Genomic DNA, 15,349 nt, shown 5'->3' on the forward strand with positions numbered 1-15,349 from the left:
CGCTGCTAATGCTATGTCACTGGGGTGTGGGAAGGGAGGCTTCCCAAAGACATGATGGTGGCGAGGCCATTTCCCACCAACGCGGTTACTGTTAAGGTGCATATAACCACGGACACGTGGAGAGGACACGTAGTGCCTCAAAAACCTCAAATACCTTTGCATAGGTCCGTCTGGTGGCAGTCCAAGAATTTCACCTTTACCGACACAACAAGAGAGCCCCCCCACCATCACCCCACCACGGCCCACTTAATCCTGGCCACATTCCGAAAACCAACTAAATAAAACCGCGCTACTAGGTCCACAGTCGCCACCACATTCCCACCAATGCGGTTACTGTTAAGGTACATATTACCACTCTGACTGGGGCATGCACTGTGGGCCGAAGCACACCTGCATTTAATCTGACGTTAGCTTTGCTGTCCAGGGCACTGCAATGGGATATATTTATGTATCGCCGGTGGCTTCCTGGGACCCACCCATGCTTTCGGTCCACACGGACTTCACAATAGGGAGTTGTACCTGTCTGTGTCTACTTATAAAGAACCCCAGTCTGACTGGGGCATGCAGTGTGGGCCGAAGCCCACCAGCATTAAACCTGACGTTACCTCAGCTGTGATGGGCAATGCAATGGGATATATTTATGTACCGCCGGTGGGTTCCAGGGAGCCACCCATGCCGTGGGTCCACAGGGACTTCACATTAGGGAGTTGTACCTGCCAGTGTCTATGTATTAAAAACCCCGGTCAGACTGGGGCATGCAGTGTGGGCTGAAGACCACCTGCATTTAATCGGACGTTACCTCAGCTGTGATGGGCACTGCAATGGGATATATTTATGTACCGCCGGTGGGTTCCAGGGAGCCACCCATGCCGTGGGTCCACAGGGACTTCACATTAGGGAGTTGTATCTGCCAGTGTCTATGTATTAAAAACCCCGGTCAGACTGGGGCATGCAGTGTGGGCCGAAGCCCACCTGCATTAAACCTGACGTTACCTCATCTGTGATGGGCAATGCAATGGGATATATTTATGTACCGCCGGTGGGTTCCAGGGAGCCACCCATGCTGTCGGTGCACACGGAATTCCCATTGCAGAGTTGTACCTACCTGTGACTATTTATAAAAAACCCCGGTCTGACTGGGGCATGCAGACACCTTGACAGAATGAATAGTGTGTGGCACATGGGTTCCCCATTGCTATGCCCCCGTGTGCAGCTCCTGATGGAGGTGGCACAGGATTGGATTTCTCATTGCTTCTGTACAGCATTGTGGGCTATCGCCCCGCCCCTTTTAAAGAGGGCCGCTGCCTGGCCCTGCCAACCCTCTGCAGTGTGTGCCTCCGGTTCCTCTTCATGGCAGACGCACTTATAAATAGACAGGAGGGTGGTGTGGCTATGAGGCCAGCGTGTGGCATGAGTGCAGCTGAAGGCTGCGCAGGGACACTTTGGTGTGTGCTGTGGACACTGGGTCGTGCGGGGGGGTTGGGCAGCATGTTACCCAGGAGAAGTGGCAGCGGAGTGTCATGCAGGCAGTGATTGTGCTTTGTTGGAGGTAGTGTGGTGCTTAGCTAAGGTATGCCTTGCTAATGAGGGTTTTTCAGAAGTAAAAATTGTTGGGAGGGGGGGGCACTCTTGCCGCTATTGTGGCTTAATAGTGGGACCTGGGAACTTGAGATGCAGCCCAACATGTAGCCCCTCGCCTGCCCTATCCGTTTCTGTGTCGTTCCCATCACTTTCTTGAATTTCCCAGATTTTCACAAATAAAAAACCTTAGTGAGCATCGGCGATATACAAAAATGCTCGGGTCCCCCCTTGACTTCAATGGGGTTCGTTACTCGAAACGAACCCTCGAGCATCGCGAAAAGTTCGTCTCGAGTAACGAGCACCCGAGCATTTTGGTGCTCGCTCATCTCTACATCACACTCCTTGTGAGTATCTCAATGCGAGTAATGATAAGGGACTGATGCATTTGGGTTTTGTTGGCTTTTGAGTTTTGCGGCATTCACTATTATGGGAGGGGTTGTGCCGTATACCTGACAGCTAAAAAAACTACCGTAGCATGCACCACACTCTGAATGCCCATTACTAAAACAGGAAGAGCTGAACATATTTTTATTGTATATTAATCACTTCTTAGCACATATTCTAATGTAAAGGACATATCTGGACTCTAAACGTTATGTACTTTCTCTGCGGCTTAGAATAGAAATGTTTAGAATCTTAGCCCTGCGGTAATTTTATGCTACTGTCAAAAATGAGTCACAGAAGCCTACTAAACTAATATTTCATATACTGTAATGTTTTTGCTAATTAAATGTTGTTGGTTGGCAACTGTGTTTAAAGGTACAGGTGAAGTAGCATCTGAACAAATCAAAATCACAGTTATAATTAACCATCATGAGTTAAGATAGGAACATGTGTGCAGATATGTGCGTCTACATACATGTGTACACAGAAATAACATCCCATCTGGCGGTTTTTATATAAGCACTATTTATAAGAAGACTTCCTTTGAAAGGATCTATATTCATCAGCACTGGATTGTGACTGGATAAATTGCAAGTGACAGTTAAACATGAAGGGCCACATAGTTTTAGAGATGTTAGGACATTTTATTGACAGCTTGATGCACATGAACTAGTCAGGGTCATTTCACGACTGTCAGAGTTTGTGATCCCAGCAGATACATAATCCTCAAGAAACACTTTTGGCTCTCCATGCCTTTTTAAGCAAGCCACCTCTAGAGAGTCTCTAAGGCATTATCTGTGAACCTACGAAATAAGAACCCCCGTTCTTGCCAGTTGGCACAATTAAACATAGATGTTTAGTCATCTGCAGCATTAAGTTAATATCTGAATGCATTGTCTCACTTAGATTATGCTACAAGACAAGTTCACAATGTGCATTTCGGAAGTTTCTATCACACTAATTTTCGTTCAGCCAAAAGTAGAAGTGCTGCCTAAAGGAAGGAAAATTAAAGGGAAAACTAATGGTGACCTATCCTCAGGATAGGGCGCCAAAAGCAGAACAGTGAGGTCCGCCGCTAAGGTTCCCCATCAATCAGCTGATTAGAGGAAATGCAGATGGCCTAGATATTATCATCATATCAAAGTATTAATGACTGCTCACCACTCCACATGATCAGAAGATCATCAATAGAATGTAAGGCTTTTTATTACAAAATGTGTGAGAAGCCTGATAAGATTATCATTTGATAACTTTGGATTTTATGAGTCTGCAGTTCATGCTTCAATCTTGCCCTATGCTAGTGCTGGGAAAGGGGACTTTTAAAATATATTGTTACCTAGTGAATATACACTGACATGCCAAAAGTCATGGGATAAGAACTAATATCATGAAAGGACCCCCTCTAGCCTGGCATACCTGCAAGTGGACAGCAGACAGCTGCAGGGATGTTGAGCCATGCCGTCTGGTTGGCCACACACTGCTCCGTGGTATTTGTAGGTGCAGGATCTTAGGTGCAAATGAACATCTCCACCATCTGCTATGATTTGTTTAGGCAGACCAGTGGATGCAACCCATACCATGAGAAAACACCCTACACCAGTATGGAACCACCACCAGTCTGCACAGTGCCTTGTTGATAATGGGTCCATGACTTCATGGAGTTTACGCCACACATGAACCCTATGATCAGCTCGAAACAATTGGTACAGTGACTCGATGGATCATGCCTTATGTTGCCAGTCCTTAAGGGTCTAGTTAGCAACCTGACAAGCCTAAGTGAGGTGCTGTGGCCGGTGTTGTGGTGTTAACAAAAGTACTTTGGTGGGTTTTCTTCTCCCATATGCTATGGAAGCTACTTGTGCATGTGCGGCCTCCTGTATTCTAGCCATACACCGCTGGTTGTGATAATTAAAGGGGCTTTCTCTGGCAAATACTATTAATGATCTATCAATAGGTCATCAATAGTTAATCGGCTGGGGTCCATCACTCGAGACCCTGACTGATCAGCTGAGTCAGTGCATTCTGTCAGCGACGCAAATACACAGAGGTCAGAGTTAAAGCAGCGGAAGTCTCCGTGCCGAGCTCTGTGTAGTGGCCAGCGCTCGTAACTGCAGGCGCGGCTCTCATTGAAATCAACACGAGCTGTGCCTGCAGTTACAAGCACCGGCCACTATACACAGGGATGCATGTTCATATTATGGACACAAAAACATGGCCGAAATATGGTGGTTTGTCATCGTCCTAAAAGAGAGATCAGTTTTGGAAATTAAACTTAAAATTTAGTCCAATTTAAAATTTCAATAAAGCATATCATTTAATGCTCATGAGCTAAACTAAGTGAAGCAAATATTCATTTTTTTTAATAGAAAGGAAAGCTTTCATATCTTGAATACAGAAGAGAAGAAGTTAACCACGCTTTCCAATTAGTGTAAGGGGTTGGATATATGAATGACCTAAGGACTTGAGGGTGGATTTTCTTTTAGTCTGCACTAGCTAGTGTCTTTGCTCTGCTTCTGGACTCTGACTATATCATACTCTCAGAACCCTGAATGCAGAGTTAGACCTGAGCTTGATTCTGATGCCTGAATCTGCATCCTACACCTGTATCTTGTATGCATCTGCGCCCTGCATCTAAGTTCGTTGCCACTACCCCAAAACCCCATTGGGCTTGCTTTGCAGGTAAGTGGCCATTTGAGTGTAAACCTGAGCCTGTATTTCAAACCACAACTCTGTGTCCGTTCACTGATGCCTGCCTGTGCTGAGTTGTATACTTTTCCTACTCAGATATGTTGCATTCCTGAAACTTTGGTGTGCATCCTATATCCAAAAACCTGTGACATTAGGCCAGCGGCACACATACAGGTCAGATTCCGCATGTTCGGGCCTACAGCCGAATCCAGCCCTGTCCCCGGTCACTGTCCGTGTGTACCTGTTGAAATCTGTAATGCAGTTGGATGTGGCGAGCTGCCACTGCACATGCACAGTACAGATTTAAAAAAAGCCATCTTTCTTTTTCTCGCGCTATTGCTAGGCGTTGATACGGGTACCTGCGACATGTTCACAATGTCAATTGCAGATGGGCTGTAGGTTGGATGGTTTCCATTGACTTTAATGGAAGCTGTCCGTGTGGAATCTGCATGAAAATAGAACAAGCTGCGATTTTTTTTTTCCTCTGCTCATGGAAATCACAATTCGATTCTGCGAGTGTGTAGGAAAAAGTGATTTTGCATAGCATGTTCTGAACGGTATTTGCTGTGGATCCGCGGTATGGACGCCAATCGTGGATTCCGCAATGCAAATCCGTTCATGTGCAGCCGGCCTTACCTGGAGTCCCATAAACCCTGCTGCAGAATACTGGATTGCCTGATTATCCTCCTGGCGGTTGTTCTTGTGCCGCAGATTCAGCACTGCTGTCTATTCCATTTCCAGAATCCTGTACCTGTGCGTGTAACAAACAGCGCTATTGCTGGATTTACTAGGCCTAGCAACACCTGACTCGGTATGTTGAGTTGGCCCATTTCTTTGATCGTGTTTGTAATTTGGATTTCATTACCAAGCTTTGACTAGTATGCTCATTGTCATGACCCATAGTGACAGCTACTGTTACTCCATTCCCCTCTTGTGGTCTGGCTATGTACTGAGCAGTAGGTTGTAAAATAAAGATGCCATTTTTGTAGTATAGCTATTGTTCTACAAACTTGAAATATTATGTTGTTTTTTTTGTATTTGAAATACCTTGTAATATGCATGTGTTATCTGCTTTTGCTTGTGGAATGCAATAGCACAGTACATCCTGTTCTCTCATTGTTATAATAGATGGACTCTCAGTTATTTTCTCCATTGTTTTTTTTTTTTAATAATTTTACATTGTAACATTCTCTTTTTTGAATGGACGGCATAATTAATTATGCGGAATAAGTAGATAGCATTGTAGCATGTTAATGGTACAATTAATTTAGTCAAAGCATAATGAAGTAACATTTAACAGAAAAAGTACATTTACCAGCATTATTAAAGCTATTGTATAAATTTGCACAAATATTGTGGAGTTGCACAGACTGTACAGCAGCAAAATGTCAGAAAATTATTTTACCAAATGCTTTTTAGAAAGTTGCTAGCTGTTGCATGTAGGAAGCAAATAAACAACACATGAAATTAGTGCAAATGTGTATAAAGTCTTTAACCCCTTAACGACCGCTCATACATCTTTTGACGGCGGCCATTAATGGGCTTTATTCTAATGAAATCGCCTTCTTACATGGGGAGTGGGTGCTCAGCTGTTCGACAACAGCCTGGCATCTGCTTAAACAGCAGACAGGAGAAACCTCCGATCAATGCTGTTTAATCCTTTACATGCTGCTGTTAGTGCGACTGTGGCATGTAATAGGCTGACAGAGTGAGGGGGCTCCCTCTATCACGCATCGGACTCCCGCAATGTGATCATGGGGTCCCGATGGGTTACTATGGCACCCAAGGCTTGAATATGGCCTCTGGCTCTACTAGCTACGATGGCCTATGAGGCCATCGTAGCTGGTAAAGTATAGAAGTGTATTGGAAGAATGATAAAATATGGTGATATTCAAATCTCCTAGTAGGATAAAAATACAAAGATAAAAAGGTATTAAAAAATAATAAAAACTTCGAAATCCCACCTTACTCCCTTTCCTATGTAAAAAAAAAAGTTAAAACAAAATCATTCATTATTTAACTTGCACGGTGAACGCCATAAAAAAAATACAAAAAACATGGCGAAAATAGTTAATTTTGCCTATCTCACCTTACAAAGGACAGATCAAAAAGCGATCAATTGCTGTATGGATCAACAAATGGTACCATTAAAAAGTACCCATCCCACAAAAAAAGTGCTCAAACAGCAATGCTGACAAAAATGAAAAAATGGTAGGGGACTTTGACTGCAGCGGTAAATTCTTTATTTTTTTTAAAGTATGAAAAAGTTTCAAAGAAAAAAAACTATATAAATTTGGTATTAGTGTAATCGCACTGGCCTGCCGAATTATCATATCCAAAAATGATGCCATTAAAAATACAACTTGTCCTGCAAAGTACAAGGTGATTGTTATGCATTATGAAACCTTCACAAACTTTCATCCATTTACAGGGGTTGTCCCTGTTTTCACGCCGAGCCGATATACGGTGTCCTTGTCTGCAGGGGGTGGAGGATGGAAGAGCCAGGAGCAGGAAATGAGCTCCCGTCCCCTCTCCGCCCCTTGCCACCATTTGCAATAGGAGGGGGCAAGATGGGGGCGGAGCTACGTCCCAGCGCTTAGCTCCACCCCACCCCTCCCATTGCAAATAGTTGCGAGGGGCGGGAGCTCAGTTCCTGCTCCTGGCTCTTCCATCCTCCACCCCCTGCAGACAAGGACACCGTATATCGGCTTGGCGTGAAAACCGAGCCGATATACGGTTGTCTGAATTCAGCCTAAAGAAAACGGCAGCAATACAATAAGTTCCTTACAGACTTTGCTTTGGCAAATTGAATCTAGATAGACTTGTGAGACATGATGTTATCAATAACCATTATCATATAAATGCATGAAAACATGAATACATTGCTAAATGTAATATAACTATAGGGCGAGTATCGTACATTTTGTATTAGTTGTGATGCTTAATGTATGCAAACAGCTGCTACTCAGGACCCTGTTAATGCTAGTAATTGAACAAATTAATATTGATAATTATCAAAAATACAGTAAGAGTAACAAAGTAAAATACAGATCTCTACAGCAATAAATATTTCAATAAATATAAAAGCCGCTTGACTTATAATGAGGTAATTAAGAATTAAATAGTGTTTTCCTGATCTGTATCTGGCTTGTGTTTGTTCAGGGGATTCTTGCCTGAAGCAGAGGCTATTCTAGTTTTTAGGTCAATTCTGGAACACCGCTGAAGCATAATAAATCTAGTGGGATATTTCAAATACATTTTATAACATAAGCTAATGCTAACTAATATTGCAAAGCTTGACTGATGATATTGAATGACTATAAAGTATAGTATAGGTTATATACTTGGTGGGAGCGCTGTGGTGCAGAAACAATAATCGCCTATAATCTTCCTTTGTTCTACAGTATGTTCAGGAATTTATGTGTGTATGAATAGAGTATGAATAGCAGAATGGATGGAATTGTGTACTATCTTTTTATATTAGTTTTTAGCATTATATTCGTGTGTTGAAAAATAGAAATGGCATAAATGAAAAAATACAAGCTGTATTTATATTAAAACTTACAAGTAAAAAAAAATAAAATGTATATAATTAGGGTGAAAAGTAACCAATATAGCAGTGATTATTCTGCACTCCAGATAAGAGGTTTTCTGTACATTATTAAGAACACTATTGAAAACATAGAAATTATTGCTGGCTTCCATTAAAGCTGGAACATAAAGCGGATCTGTCATAAGATGCTGCTGCCCCATGATGGCTAGCTGCTGTGCATCGATAAACATGGCAGCCTGTCAACCACTATAAGGGAGGGTAGTTTCTTTGAGTGCTCCAAATGACATAATATTTTCCTTGTGCCTTTTTGGATATCAGGAGAGCAGACCTGTTCTCCAATACTATGTTGCGATTACATAGGGAATCATAGAGTGATCTGTTTAAAAAGAAATCATATTTCTTAATCTAGTAGTTTTCTGTTTTCCTCATTACTAGTAGAAGGCGCATCTCCTCATCGAGGGATTCTGGTCCGATTTACAGGTTTCAACTCCTCCACCAGGTTGCATCACCATTAGTAGTCACCAATTTATTGGCTGTTGTGCTGCTGAGGATGTTAGAAAGCCAGGAACATGGTAACGAATACAGATCTGTAAGTCAGGATAGCCAAAGATTAATATAAACAGATGGTAAGGCATGGGCAGAAGTCCCAGTGTTAACGATGTAGCCAAGGTTGATATTGGAGTAGAACATTGAAGTTACCAGGCTTACATCCAAGAAGAAGACAAGAGTGAAGGTCAGTACCTAGCAAATACAGAACTATGGAATAACTGCAAGAAGTCAGAAACCTGAAATTCAGGTGGGTTCTGTAGGGGCAATTCCACTTTTAATAGGCTACTTGTGATTATGTTATCAGTTGGATGCTTCTGAGAGGAAGCAAAAGAATGGCATTCGACCATAGAGAGAGAACACAGAGATGTTGATAGCAGAGTTACCAAATGGCCAAATCAAATAATGATTCCCCTATTTTCCCATTTGTTTCACAAACGATTGATTATCTGAGGTACCCAAACTTTTTTCAGCCATGGAGCCCTTTTTGCAGCAAAAGTTTCTTGTGGAGACCCAAGGCGGGGCAAAGGGTGTGGTCAGGGGAGGTGTTAGGGGCGTGGCTTATGACAGCATATAACTTTTACCTTCCTTGTTATAAAATAGGGCAGGGCCATTAAAAAAAAAAAAGCTGAGAAGAATGCTGGAGCACTATATGGGCTATTGATATACATTATATTTAAAATTAACATCCTGTGGAAGTAAATCCCGCACCACATGTCAATATCCACACGGGTTTTGTACAGATTTCTTCCACAGCATATGGATAAGATTTTCAAAATCTCATCCACTTTGTTGCTACAGCTACTATAAATTCCACAGCAAATCTGCCACATGTGGTAATAGTGACCCCCTATATTGGTGACCACAGAAGTAATCGTGATCCACTATATTAGCCCCAGTAATAATATCGTCCCCTATTGTGGCCCCATTAGTGATAGCACCCCACATTACTTCCCAGTAGTGATAGCACCCCACATTGCTGCCCAGTAGTAATAGCGTCCCCCATTGCCGCCCCAGTAGTAAAAGGGACACCCATTAAAACCCCAGTAGAAATAGGGTTCCCTATTGCAGCCCTAGTAGTAATAGGGTCCTTTACTGACGCTTCAGTAGTGATAGGGTCCCTTATTGCCGCTATGCTCTTCAGATGCAGGGAGAGGAAGGTGTTAAATTACTTACTACACACAGCCTTCCCTGTCTCAGCTGCACTGCAGCAAGATCACAGGCAGCAGAGATGGAAGGCTGTGAGAATAGAAAGTTGCTTAACCCCTTCCTTTACCTGAGGGCTCTTTAACACAAGCGCATAAATGGCACGTTTTTACGGACGACCGATATATGCATTTCCAATGCATCAGTTCACACAGGCGAATATATGGAGCGTAAATTCATTGTGCTGTGAAAAATGGAACATATGCGAATGAAATACATGCTGATGTATATACGCCGGGCAAAAAGATAGTTCTGTAACTATCTTTTGCCCAATATACCACAGTGGGTCCTATAGACTCCTATGGGAGCTGAACAAAAAAGAGAGGGGGAGGTATTTTAGCAGCATCCAATGCTGCGAAAAGCTAACAGGTGCCTCTATATAGGCATCAGAAGGCACCCTGAAGGATTTTGGCAGTGTGAGGGTTTTCCTGGGGTACAACATATTTTTTCCTGTGCAGAATTCACCCCATCATTGAGAAGGGTTAAGTTCTGCAACAGAAACGGGGATACAATTGACATGTCGCAGATTTGAATTTGGCGCCGCAACAAAGATTTCGCGTGGCTTTTGTGCAGGTTTTTCCCATAGCATATGGACGAAATTTTCTAAACCTCATCCACTTTGCTGCTACTGTAAATGCAGCAGAATTTCCATGCCTAGGGTCCCCTATAGGCTGTGATGGAGGGTCTAGGTCCCCACTGTACTCACTGCTGAGGACGGCGATATGCAGGCGAGTGAACCCCCTTGCCACAAGGTTAAAACCGTGGTGGACTCCATCAAGCACATAGAAATGAGCACATAGTACTGTATTATGAGAAAATGCTCCTCGCTAAGGTGTTTCAGACCTACATTTGGAAAACACTCGTAGCTGTGAGTAAAGCCTGTGTCACACGACTGTACACGTATTTGTGTGCGCATTTGTGCAGCATTTTTGTAGAATGGGCATTGCATGTTTTCATGCAAAAATGTATGTTATACTGTTATTTTTGTATAATGAGTTTAAGATACATTCTCTTCCTGAGCCAATGCACCGGAAAATAGTGCATGCTGCATTTTGTTAGTGGTACACAATGACATTGAGTATGTGTAGCATTTTATATGCAACGCTGCTAAGAGACAGATCGGGGAATTAAAAAAGAAGCTAGTCAGACGGCACCTATTAATTTTTTTTTCTGTTCTTTAAGGCCACTCTCACACTGACGTTTTTATAGAAATAATGCGTTTTTCCACACAGCGTTTTTACTATCGGCACAGTGTTTTTTTGAGCGTTTGCTTGCACTGTTACTGCATTGTTTTAGCACAGTAACAACGCAGGCAAATGAGGGTGATGACATCACCACTTTCGTTTTCCTCTCCCGGTGGCATAGAACACTGCTTTAAAAACTGCATTTTTAATGCACCCCATTCATTTTGATGGCCGATGCAGTATGTTGAAAAGCGCTGCAGTGCCAAAAAATAGAGCATACATTATAAACTCCGTGCTAACATGCTTATCTGAGAAACCCCTTTGAAATGAATAGAACCTCAGTATGGTGTTTTTAGTGGACATTTCAAACACCCATTAAACACTGTAAAAAAACACTTATTGGAAAGTGGCCTAAAAATCGTTAAAAAAAACTATGCATTTGGCAGTACTGATCTATGTAATATCTTCAAGACCTCTTTACTGCACTACGAATACCATAATAACAAAACCAATAAAACAATGGTGCGATTGCATTTTTTACATTTCACCTTAGTTAAAAAAATAAGTTTTTCAATGCAGTGTATTAAAGCTTAAATGTTTTTGCTATATTTTTTAACAGAACTATTTAGGGTTTAAAAAAAAAAGAATCCGTCCTGCAAAAATAAGCTATATTGATGTATAAATAAAAAGTTATGGCTCTTGGAAGTTGGAAATCAAAAAAAGTAAGATGAAAAAACTAAATTGCAAAGAGTTAACCTTAGGCCAGGCCTAATAAAGCCTGATGATCTTTCACCCCAATAGGTACCTTCTGTAGTATTTCTGTACAGAGTAATTTCATCCCACAAATATTTTTGCGAAGACAATTTGCAGCTCTTACGGTGCAGATTTACTCCATGATGTGTGATCACAACTTAAATTAGAATTTCCCTTCCTACTTTGTCAGCGGCTATCCCTGCCTGTGTTAATTGGTAGCTACACCACTAGATAACAGATAGCAGTAATCACATTTGTTATATCTAGAACAGAATTTAGAATTAGGATTTTAGCAATGTACCTCCTTATTTTGCATGATCCCATTGTTTTCCCATCAAAGCTTGTTTACTGATTGCTGAAGTCCCCGAGGTCCAAAACTGTGTCCAAACAAATGCAAGACTCCACTAAACTCCAAAGAACTATAAAATACTAACACGTCAGACAAATATAACATAAATCAATAAGTAATACACCTGAAATGTTTACCTCTATTGCTTTATCAATGAATATTTATTTACGTGAAAGTCGCTAGAGAAGATGAGCATCTGCATAGACTGCAAATTAGAAATTAACCGGTGAATTGTTAACCAGGTCAGAAGAAAATAATTGTGGTTTCAAGGCATAATTCTGTGATTTAGGCGTTCTCAAGGATTTCAGTTATTTGATATTACTAACTGGTTACAAAAATATATTTTAAAAGGGGTTGTCCCGAGAAAGCAAGTGGGGTTCAGCACTTCTGTATGGCCATATTAATGCACTTTGTAATATACATCGTGCATTAAATATGAGCCATACAGAAGTTATTCACTTACCTGCTCCGTTGCTGGCGTCCCCGTCTCCATGGTGCCGTCTAATCTCCCGATTAGATGCGCTTGCGCAGAAGGGTCTTCTCCCTTCTCTTGGGTCTCGGCACGAGCTGAGTTCTGGCTCCGCCCCCTTCTACACGTCATCGCGTAGCTCCGCCCCGTCACGTGTGCCGATTCCAGCCAATCAGGAGGCTGGAATCGGCAATGGACCGCACAGAGCCCACGGTGCACCATGGGAGAAGACCCTCGGTGCATCGTGGGTGAAGATCCCGGCGGCCATCTTGCTAAGGTAAGGAAGAAGTCGCCGCAGCGCGGGGATTCGGGTAAGTACTAAATGTTTTGTTTTTTTTAACACATGCATTGGGTTTGTCTCGCGCCGAACGGGGGGCCTATTGAATAAAAAAAAAACCCGTTTCGGCACGGGACAACCCCTTTAAGTATTAATGATCTTTATATAAAATAAACTTGCCCTGCTTTATTGAGTAACAGTCGCTGCATTATGATGTAGCCAGAAAGTTTTCTAATATAAATCAGAATCTTTGTTACTTGTGATAGCTTTCTTAAATCACACAGATTCCTATTCATCCCTATGGGAGGGCACACAGCCTTCGGAAAACAGTCACACATGCTGTGTGCTGACTTTGCTATCGACACTGCAGGAACAGGGGACCAGGTGACTTTGAAAAGAGGCTTCCTGGGTCCATGTCACCTCAACTATAAGCACCATAATTTGGTTTATGCTGCTTATAGTTGTTGATAGGTTTCTATTTAGAAACATATGAACTGGTTCCATTTTGTAATCTATCACTTTCTAGGAAAAGATGATTGGATATTCAAGTGTTTAGGGTGGGGACAAAGGTCATTACATTTTCCCATCATCAGAGTACATTATAAAAGTCACAGCTAGGAAATGGGGTGGTAAGATTTCTTTCACAAGGGCTACAAAATCATGCAGAAGCTAGCTGCGCAAAAAAACCCCGCATGAATGGACAATTTACTGCTATAAAGTCCCAAGCTTAATTAGCGGTGAAACTGCCCATTTACACAATTGGAAGCTGTGTGTTGCTTTAACGCCTTAGTGACGGCCCCATTGCCTTTTTACGTCCTAGCTAAGTGAGCTTTAATCCTCAGTGACGTAAAAACATGCTTCCTCTGAGGATTAAAGTCACGTGGGCTGAGGATGTGACAACTCCATGCTGCCGGCTGCTGGAGGTAGCCAACAACCTGAAGCTGTTATAGGGGCCGGGAAATTCGACCCCTGGTCATGCGATCGGCGCTATCCAATGGATAGCGACAATTGCACGAAAGTAAATAAAAAGTTTAAAAAAGTTAGAGTTTCAGTGCCCCTCACGGATCAGATCCATGAGGGGTGTGGAAACTACTCCCATCCTCTGGGATGTCCCGCGACGATCTGGCCCAAAAAGGACCTTCGGCTATCTTCTGCGCATGTGCACCTAAGGAAAAAATGGCGGCACATGCGCAGAAGACCAGATTGGCACAGGGAATGTGAAATCTCCTGGCTCCCGGCCAGTGAAGGTAGACGGGAGGCAGATGTCACTAGGTACTGCGTTGACCGATCCCTGGGCCTGTGATCGCTGTTATCCAATGGATAACAGCGATCACAGAAAAGTACAAAAAAGTTAAATAAAGTTAAAGTTTCACCTCCCCTCATTGGATCCATGAGGGGAGGTAAAAATACTCACCCATGTCCTCCGCGATGTCCCACGGCAGACCTGTCATCATTCTCTGCACATGCACAGCAGGGCTTGCACCCCAGAAAATTTAAAGTCCCTCTGCTCCCAGGCAGCATGTGTAGCCGGGAGCAGAGAGATATCACAGAGGACTGATGTATGCGGTTCCCAGTCACATGATCGCTGTTATCCAATGGATAAAAGCGATCATTTAAAGGAAAAAAAAAATGTAAAAACTAGGAAAAAAAAGTTTAAAAAGTTTAAGTTTCATCTCCCCTCATGGGTCATATCCGCGAGGGGAGATGAAATTACATACCTAAGGCCCCCGGATTTATCCGTGGACCTCACCCTGGCTTCTGTGCATGCGCCGTCGCCAAAGTGGCAGATGCATGCGCAAAAGCCGCAGATTGCCAGGGCAATTTAAAATCTTTCTGCTCCTGACTACCAAATGTAACCAAAAGTCTGAAGATTTCATGGGGGGCTACGGCAGGCGATCCCTGGTCACGTTATCTTTGCTATCCAATGGATAACGGCAATTACGTAAAAGTAAAAAGTTAAAATTCCACCTCCCGTCATGGATCCAAACTGTGAGGGGAGGTAAAATTACTTACCTAAGGCCTCCGTCGATGTCCCCCGAAGGGGTCCTTACCCGCAGTACTTTCGACAAAATGGTGGACATAAGCTCAGAAGCTGGGGAGTGCCTGGGAAATTGAAAATATCCTTGCTCCTGGTTACTAAACATAACCATGAGACTGGAGCAGTGACCAAGGGCTGCGGTGAGTGGTCTCCAGTCACATGATCGCCGTTATCCAATAGATAATGGCGATCACGTAAAAGTTAAACAGTTGAAGTTTAATGCTCCTTTTGGTTTGGGCCCCGTTGTGCATGCAGACAGAAGTTTAGGGCCAAAATGGATATGTTTCTGAATACAGAACAAACAGGGGTATCTATTTTGAG

This window comes from Eleutherodactylus coqui, chromosome 2 (assembly GCF_035609145.1).
Source record: "Eleutherodactylus coqui strain aEleCoq1 chromosome 2, aEleCoq1.hap1, whole genome shotgun sequence".
Taxonomy (NCBI): Eukaryota; Metazoa; Chordata; class Amphibia; order Anura; family Eleutherodactylidae; genus Eleutherodactylus; species Eleutherodactylus coqui.